Source organism: Salmo salar, chromosome 29 (assembly GCF_965601325.2).
Source record: "Salmo salar chromosome 29, fSalSal1, whole genome shotgun sequence".
Taxonomy (NCBI): domain Eukaryota; kingdom Metazoa; phylum Chordata; class Actinopteri; order Salmoniformes; family Salmonidae; genus Salmo; species Salmo salar.
Window position 1 is genome coordinate 23,289,037 of NC_138319.1, and position 9,875 is coordinate 23,298,911.

Consider the following 9,875-nt stretch of genomic DNA (forward strand, 5'->3'; position numbering starts at 1 on the left):
TCATCCAACACTTCTCACTCTGCCCCTACTCGGATGGTATTGCGCCGTCCCAACCTTCGCTCTCTCTCTCCCGCTACTCTCTCCTCTTCCATCCTATCATCTCTTCCCTCTGCTCAAACCTTCTCCAACCTATCTCCTGATTCTGCCTCCTCAACCCTCCTCTCCTCCCTTTCTGCATCCTTTGATTTTCTCTGTCCCCTATCCTCCAGGCCGGCTCGGTCCTCCCCTCCTGCTCCGTGGCTCGACGACTCACTACGAGCTCACAGAACAGGGCTCCGGGCAGCCGAGCGGAAATGGAGGAAAACTCGCCTTCCTGCGGACCTGGCATCCTTTCACTCCCTCCTCTCTACATTCTCCTCTTCTGTCTCTGCTGCTAAAGCCACTTTCTACCACTCTAAATTCCAAGCATCTGCCTCTAACCCTAGGAAGCTCTTTGCTACCTTCTCCTCCCTCCTGAATCCTCCCCCCTCCTCCCTCTCTGCGGATGACTTCGTCAACCATTTTGAAAAGAAGGTTGACGATATCCGATCCTCGTTTGCTAAGTCAAACGACACCGCTGGTCCTGCTCACACTGCCCTACCCTGTGCTTTGACCTCTTTCTCCCCTCTCTCTCCAGATTAAATCTCGCGTCTTGTGACGGCCGGCTGCCGAACAACCTGCCCACTTGACCCTATCCCCTCCTCTCTTCTCCAGACCATTTCCGGAGACCTTCTCCCCTACCTCACCTCGCTCATCAACTCATCCTTGACCGCTGGCTACGTCCCTTCCGTCTTCAAGAGAGCGAGAGTTGCACCCCTTCTGAAAAAACCTACACTCGATCCCTCCGATGTCAACAACTACAGACCAGTATCCCTTCTTTCTTTTCTCTCCAAAACTCTTGAATGTGCCGTCCTTGGCCAGCTCTCCTGCTATCTCTCTCAGAATGACCTTCTTGATCCTAATCAGTCATGTTTCAAGACTGGGCATTCAACTGAGACTGCTCTTCTCTGTGTCACGGAGGCTCGCCGCACTGCTAAAGCTAACTCTCTCTCCTCTGCTCTCATCCTTCTAGACCTATCTGCTGCCTTTGATACTGTGAACCATCAGATCCTCTCCACCCTCTCCGAGTTGGGCATCTCCGGCGCGGCCCACGCTTGGATTGCGTCCTACCTGACAGGTCGCTCCTACCAGGTGGCGTGGCGAGAATCTGTCTCCGCACCATGCGCTCTCATCACTGGTGTCCCCCAGGGCTCTGTTCTAGGCCCTCTCCTATTCTTGCTATACACCAAGTCACTTGGCTCTGTCATATCCTCACATGGTCTCTCCTATCATTGCTATGCAGACGACACACAATTAATCTTCTCCTTTCCCCCTTCTGATAACCAGGCGGCGAATCGCATCTCTGCATGTCTGTCAGACATATCAGTGTGGATGACGGATCACCACCTCAAGCTGAACCTCGGCAAGACGGAGCTGCTCTTCCTCCCGGGGAAGGACTGCCCGTTCCATGATCTCGCCATCACGGTTGACAACTCCCTTGTGTCCTCCTCCCAGAGTGTTAAGAACCTTGGCGTGATCCTGGACAACACCCTGTCGTTCTCCACTAACATCAAGGCGGTGACCCGATCCTGTAGGTTCATCCTCTACAACATTCGCAGAGTACGACCCTGCCTCACACAGGAAGCGGTGCAGGTCCTAATCCAGGCACTTGTCATCTCCCGTCTGGATTACTGCAACTCGCTGTTGGCTGGGCTCCCTGCCTGTGCCATTAAACCCCTACAACTCATCCAGAACGCCGCAGCCCGTCTGGTGTTCAACCTTCCCAAGTTCTCTCACGTCACCCCGCTCCTCCGCTCTCTCCACTGGCTTCCAGTTGAAGCTCGCATCCGCTACAAGACCATGGTGATTGCCTACGGAGCTGTGAAGGGAACGGCACCTCCATACCTTCAGGCTCTGATCAGGCCCTACACCCAAACAAGGGCACTGCGTTCATCCACCTCTGGCCTGCTGGCCCCCCTACCTCTGAGGAAGCACAGTTCCCGCTCAGCCCAGTCAAAACTGTTCGCTGCTCTGGCACCCCAATGGTGGAACAAGCTCCCTCATGACGCCAGGACAGCGGAGTCAATCACCACCTTCCGGAGACACCTGAAACCCCACCTCTTTAAGGAATACCTAGGATAGGATAAAGTAATCCTTCTAACCCCCCCCCCCCCCCCCCCCCCCCTTAAAAGATTTAGATGCACTATTGTAAAGTGGTTGTTCCACTGGATATCATAAGGTGAATGCACCATTTTGTAAGTCGCTCTGGATAAGAGCGTCTGCTAAATGACTTAAATGTAAATGTAATAGTATTGCTAGCCTAATCTCGGAGTTGATAGGCTTGAAGTCATAAACGGCGCAATGTTTGAAGCACAGCGAAGAGCTGCTGGCAAATGCAGGAAAGGGCTGTTTGAATGAATGCTTACGAGCCTGCTGCTGCCTACCACTGCTCAGTCAGACTGCTCAATCAAATCATAGACTTAATTATAAACACACAAATACAAGCCTTAGGTCATTAATATGGTCAAATCTGGAAACTATCATTTCCAAAACAAAACGTTATTTCTTTCAGTGAAATACGGAACCGTTCCGTATTTTATCTAACGGGTGGCATCCTTAAGTCTAAATATTGCTGTTACATTGCACAGCCTTCAATGTTATGTCATAATTATGTAAAATTCTGGCAAATTAATTACGGTCTTTGTTAGGAAGAAATGGTCTTCACACAGTTCGCAACGAGCCAGGCGGCCCAAACTGCTGCATATACTCTGCTTGCACAGAACGCAAGAGAAGTGACACAATTTCCATAGTTAAAAGAAATTAATGTTAACAGGCAATACAACAATACTAAATATGTAGGTTTAAAAATATATACTTGTGTATTGATTTTAAAGGCATTGACGTTTATGGTTAGGTACACTGGTGAAACGACAGTGTTTTTTTCGCGGATGCGCTTGTTAAATCACCCATTTTGCAAAGTAGGCTGTGATTCGATGATAAATTAACAGGCACCGCATCAATTATATGCAACGCAGGACAAGCTAGATAAACGAGTAATATCATCAACCATGTGTGGTTAACTAGTGATTATGTTAAGATTTTTTTTATATAAGATAAGGTTGACGCTAGCTAGCAACTTACCTTGGCTCCTTGCTGCACTCACGTAACAGGTAGTCAGCCTGACATGCAGTCTTCTCGTGGAGTGCAATGTAATCGGTCATAATCGGCAACCAAAAATGATGATTACCGATTGTTATGAAAACTTGTAATCGGCCATTCCGATTAATCGGTCGACCTCTACTGGAGACCCACATACCTTGTGTATGCATTGCTTGGGCCGGAGCCACCGCAGGCAGAGACCATCTGCTGCCAGTCCTGGACGGGGGTAGGACCGCTGGGACCACCTTGACCGGAGGGTGCATGCCCTGCGTCAGAAGGTTGGTAGCTTCGATGGTGACAACAGCTGTTCCCTGTTGGCCAGTGATGGGCTGTTCCTTGGGGACAATGCTGGCGTTGTTCACCGCCGTGAGCAGGGCTACCAGGCTGACAGGCCATCAGAAGCCGGCAGTGGGGCTTCATCGCCCCCAGCGGCTCGAGAGGCTATGAGGGGCCTACTCACCCGGGTAGCCACTGCACTGGACATCAAACTGGTGGACATTGATGACTCCATCTGTCCTCATCTCTGCTGAGTTCTGCAAGGCCTTGCAGGAGAGCTGTGCTGACTCACAGCAGAGACTGGACCATGGAGTTATGTTGTGGGCGCAGAGTCACTCGGCCTCCGGGAGTACCCAGCCATGGACACCATGATAGCTACCATGGTCCTCCCGGACCGGGAGATTATAGGGCGGAACCCACGACTGAAGCTGGGACCCCCCACAGTCTTTGACGCGGACTTGAAAGCCAAATATGGGTCCCTCTGCGCTCTTGGCCGCCTTACCAATGTGGCCATGCTGCTGCAGGCCTACCAGCAGACTCTGTTGCCCCGGCTGCAGGGGGACACAGAGGAGCTCCTCCGGGAAGCGATGGAGATGTGTCTCGCCTGCTTTCCCTGCTCCAGAGGGATGTGGCCTGCTCCAACGGACGGGCTGTGGCGCAGGTGGTTACCTCCCGGTGCCTTCTCTGGCTGGCCCAACCCTGTCTGCCAGCTGCTCTCCAGAACACATTTGCCACTCTCCCCATCACCCCAGGGCTGACGTTTGGCCCAGGGGTTAATGACATTCTGGAGCAGACTGATAAGGTTTGTAGGGACCGGGAGACCCTAAGACGGTTCACGCCGCCTCAGGCCCTGGGTCCAAGGCAGATGGACCGTCGCCACCCACCTGCACCTGAACGACGGTGGGGTCCCTCTCCTGCCCCATCTCCTTACGAACGACAGCGGGGAGGGGCACAGCGTGTGGTGGTGCAACAACCTGTCAACCGTCACTGCCGTAGGGACATGCTTGGGGCTCCAGAGGAGAGGCGGGCCCCGGCAGGACCCCTGACACACCGTTCCCCGACCTCGGCCTCTTCTCCTGGTCTCAAAGGGCAAATTGGGAGGAGTGTGTGGAGTCTCCATAGGTGCTTCCCCCCCTTGGAGATCAGCTCGTTCCTGTACAAGGGTGCCATCTGCAGGATCGAGACACCAGAATGGCTAGGTGGGTTCTACTCCACTTATTTTGTGGTCCCAAAAAGACGCGGCTGTTGGCTACCCCCCCTTGGCGCAGCAGGAACATCAATACACTAGAGCTCTGAGCTGTACTGCTGGCCCTGCCGTCTTTCCTTCCACATCTGAAGGGAAGACATGTCCTGGTGAGAACGGACAACACCACAGTGGTGGCTTACATCAACCATCAGGGTGGACTAAGGTACCACCGCCTCCATCTTATGGCACGGGAGCTCCTTCTCTGGGCTCAGGGATGTCTAGCATCTCTACGCGCAGTGCACATACCTGGCATCCTGAATGTGGCAGTGGATATGCTCTCAAGGGCCTGCCACCTTGACTGGAGCCTACATCCCCAGGTGGTGCAGCACCTGTGGGACAAGTTTGGAAGGGTTCAGGTGGACATGTTTGCTTGCCTGGACAATGCGCACTGCCCCCTGTGGTACTCCATGTCAGAGCCACTCTGGGCTTGGATGTTCTGGCTCACGATTGGCTCTTTTCCCCTGATCCAGGCTGTGCTGGACAGGACCAGGATGGCTGTCACTGGAATTTTTCTATCCCAATGATAATAATTAACAATCAATAAGCCTTGACTAATCCCCAAGGTTTGTAAGACACTGGGTTAAGAATAATTAGGCAAGGACTCAGCTTTCTGCAAAAGGCTCGTACAGTTTATTCAGAGAATGTTCTGAGGTCAATTACAGAAAGACATTCATTTTAAGCTAACTCTCCACTTACGCACATGCAACTCACCTACTGTTTGTGTGGAGGTATCCCTCCCTGGAGTTCTCATCACTGTTAATCACTGTCCAGTGCTGTCTGTTCCTTTCCCCTGAGATTAGGGGGACCTTGAAGGTTACTCCCTGTTTTCTCCTAAGTCTCTCCAGGTCGGGTCAAACGCATGTCTACAGTTCCCTTAGTCTAACACACACACACACGCGCACACATTTCCCTTCCTCCCGGGTCTTCTACTAGACCTTATGGGACTTAGGTTCAGTACTTTAATTATTCATTACACATGCTACAACTATTAATCAGTTACGTTTCAGGGATGGATTCTTTATTCATTTACCTTTATTATATAATTCCCTTATCAATGGCAGAGCATCGTCTGCTTCTGGTGGCCCCATACTGGCCCAGGCGACCCTGGTTCAGGCTTCTCCTGTCCCTGTTGTCTGGGACATCTGGGCAACTTCCCCTGAGACCGGACCTGCTGTTTCAGGCCAGGGGAACTCTGGCATCTGAGGCTGCACCACCTCAGTCTGTGGGTTTGGCCACTGAATGGCACCAATGGTCCATGTTAGGACTACAGGAGGGTGTAATGAACACCATGCAGAGCGCGAGGGCACTGACTACAACCGCGGCATACCAGTTGTGCTGGCGGTTCTGCTCTTGGTGCACTGGTATTGAGGTGGTGCCCGAGTCATGCGGGGTGCAGTATGTCCTCCAATACCTGCAATCTCGCTTGGATGAGGGCTTAGCAGCCTCTACACTGTGGGTATTTGGGCACTATCTGCCTGCCATGTGGGGTGGCTGGACAAGGCCAGTGGGTCGCCATTTCTTGGTCTCCAGGTTTATAAAGGGGGTTCGTTGCCTGCGTCCAGCTAGGACCTGCTCAATGGCGAGCTGGGATGTGGTCTTGGCAGATTTGGCAAAGCCGCCTTTCAAACCATTGGAGTCTGCCTCCCTGAAACGCCTCTCTATGAAGATGCTTTTCTTGGTAGCTATTAATTCCATGAAGAGGGTGGGTGAGCTCCATGCTCTTTCGATAAGTTTTGAGTGCAACCGGATGGACCCCGGGGGGTTGACTATCTCTCCGCCCCAACCCTTGATTCCTCCCGACGGTTCTGTCATATCCTGTCTGTTTACAACCCCCCCCCCCAAATGTTCATTATGCATTTAGTACTGTACATAGGCTACCATATTTAATGAATGCATCATGTCTTCACATTCCATCTGTATTGCTGGGATTCATCTCATTGTATGACAATAATATGCACACCAGAGAATAATCAGTAATTTTCAAGTCACATTTGTTCAGTGGCAACAGCCTGTCCTTGTTATTATTTCCAGTGGAGGCTGCTGAGGGGACGATGGCTCATAATAATGGCTGGAAAGAAGCAAATGGAATGGCATGAAACACATGGAACCTGTGTGTGATGTATTTGTTACCATTCCACATATTCCGCTCCAGCCTTTACCACAAGCCCATTCTCCCCAATTAAGGTGCCACCAACCTCCTGTGTTTTAATTTAACCCTATCAGTCCCGAGACACCAGTAAAAATCGGCTTTTCGTTTCTGACTTTTATTTATCTGCATGTCCAGCCCTTATTTAGCCTCACAATTAAGTGTTTTACCATTTTCCTTTCAGGACAACCAGGGCTACAAGTAGAACACAAGTCAATTTGACATAAACAGTTGTATTCATGAGTTTTATTGACAAATGTCCAACAACAAAAAGTCAGCCAAAGCAAATACATGAATAAATGAATTTCTGTAAATGTTGTAACTACAGAAATCGTTTCCTCACTGGGAAATGAATATCCAACTAGTCAGTGACAACTGTGGAGTTTGGGACAGAAACTGTGAGCTTATTATAGACACTGTCATGGGATTTGTAGAAGAACCCCTTACCTTCTAACAACTCTTGAGCAAAACATGTTCATGTGTCTGTTTTTCATAGATGGCTTTTAAGTGTGTAGCTCAAACCATACAGACTCTAGATGTTTTTGTAAAAAGACCCGGGCCCCTTCAGGATCCGCCCTTGTCTCACAAACACCACTCTAGCTCAGACCCCTGTTAATCGCACAGACTAATGGTTGGTACGTACGGATACAGAATAAACAGACAAATCCAATGGCACAACCCATGTAGCTCGAACACACACACACACTGTTTGAAAGGGGTTAGAAGTCCAAAAAACGCCTGCGTTATGGTGGGACTCATTGGGTTAATGTAACTAAAACATTTAAATGTTTAGTTATATTTTATTCCACCTGTTATTACCCTAACAATGGTCTGTAAATCATCTCTTGAATATTTTCCTGGGATAAATGCTGTAATTAAAAACAAAACATCGCACCATTGTCTGTAGGCCTAATCGTGTGCTCTCTGGGGAAAAGAAAGTTTAAAGACATTGAGGAGTATTTCACTCAATGGTTGGAGATGGATACCCTTCTCAGCTGTGATGAAACTCAAATGTTAACATGTGATCCTATATAGGGCAAGGCACAGCATCTTACATGATATTATTTGCATGGCTGCATACCAAATGTCCTTTTATAGCAACAACAAGATTAGTTTAATGCTGCAGAAACATAGAAAACATTCTCTATTGCACTATAGACTGTAAAGGACTCTTTCCCTCTCCTATAATCTGATCAGAATGATGCATACATCCCAAGTCTCCTAGCAGCTTCCGACTTCTTGGGCCCTTTTCTTTGGGGGAAGGGGTAGTGGTGATGGGGGCTAGAGGAGAGAAGAGGCGGCCGCTGCCCCCCAAAACTCAGTTGTCTGGACAAAACGGCTGGGGCTGAGAACTTCCGGGAGCCTGAACTGCTGTTACTGGCACTCAACTCTACAGAATGGATAGAAATAGAATCCCCCAAGACCTTCTCACTGGACGTCTCAGGAAAGTCTTCAGACAGCGAAGTAAAACTTGAATTACTGCCCGTGATTGTGGGGTTTGTATGTGGTGGTATAATGATGTTGGTCTGTCGGTGGATAGCCAAGGGTTTGCGCCATGGGGCTCTCTCCAAGTCCCCAACAAAGTCATTCTCAGACTCTAAGACCGACATCTTCCTCTCGTGTTTGCTCTTCATCTCCTGGTTGACTGGAACTACATTGACCAGAGATTGCCCACTGATTTCTGCTGCATCAGTTGATACTGTTAGGAAATAGAATGGAAATTTACAGACAGGTTTACACAGTCATCTGCAATCAACCTTCCAGCTCAATGGAAAAGTACTGTAACAAAAATATTACTTTTCTTCAAATGACCACATTTCCAGTATAGCTTAACTGCAGTATAACTGTATTTTGTTGCTCAAAGCAGGCTAGCAGGAAAAGCTTTTGTATGAAGAAACAAAAGTACCAAAGACTAATGCTGCCACGTGTCCATCCACAAGGACTCAAATTTATGTCATATAAATCAATTACTGCTACTTTGTTGCAACATGACCTTGAGGATGCACAATATTGTCTGCAATTTAACAACTTGTTGCCAGTACCAAAATGTTCAGACAACTGGGCCATGTTAAGTTACCAAACGTTCTCGAACGTTGCAAATAGAAATCCCATGAATAAAGCCGATGTGATTCTTTATTCTACATGTCAGATAGGCATGTAAGCGTCCTGCTGAACGCGCCCCCGGTTGGGTGCGTGCCAAGCTCTCGCAGCACTCTTCGAAAGCGATGTCTACCTTGTCTGAATAAAACCACCAGCGTCTGGCGCTTTTGTTTCTCTTTAGTCAAGTTGTACTGTTCCGTCAAAAGTGCAACATCCATCCTGGTTAGGTCCGCGACAATTTCGCTTTCGTCCGCTTCCTCGACCAAGTGATTCACGTCGCCGTTGTCTGTTTCACTACGGCTCCGGGATCTTATCTGTTCCCAGGAACACGTCGAATTGGAACAGCAGCACGACAACATCCTGTTTGCATTGATAACCAATTTGTATTTGTATTTCCCCAATCAAAGAAGGCACAGCTGATAGAATGATAAGTAGTTATCCACCTGCTGCCGGCAGTATAGCCTATACGGCACTGTCTACATCTCAGTAGGTGTAGTGTAGGCTAGTCTAAAGTGGTTCAAAAGTTTGAGTGATGTGCAAACAATTGAGGACAATTGAAGGTTGCCCTTTTCTTTTACAGTAGACCATGTAGGTTTATGTGTAGTTTTGGTGAAAGGTGAAAACTGCTTATGGTTATGATAGGCTAAAGTAAACTAGGCTACACAAACATCTTACATCTTCATACTATAGAATCCAGTAGTCTTTTATCTGTGGGCCTATCAATCAACATTGATTTTCATGTTCATATATTATGTTCTGGAAAAATGTGTTGAATGACCCAGTTACTTGGGCTGGCACTAACACAGTATATTGACACAGTGTTGTTGAAGTTGTGGGTGAGTCCTGCTTTGGAGGGGTGATTTAAATGGATGACGTGGTGGTAGGGACACATCTAGCAGGTGTACCTGCGCTGCAAAAAAACTCTGAAAA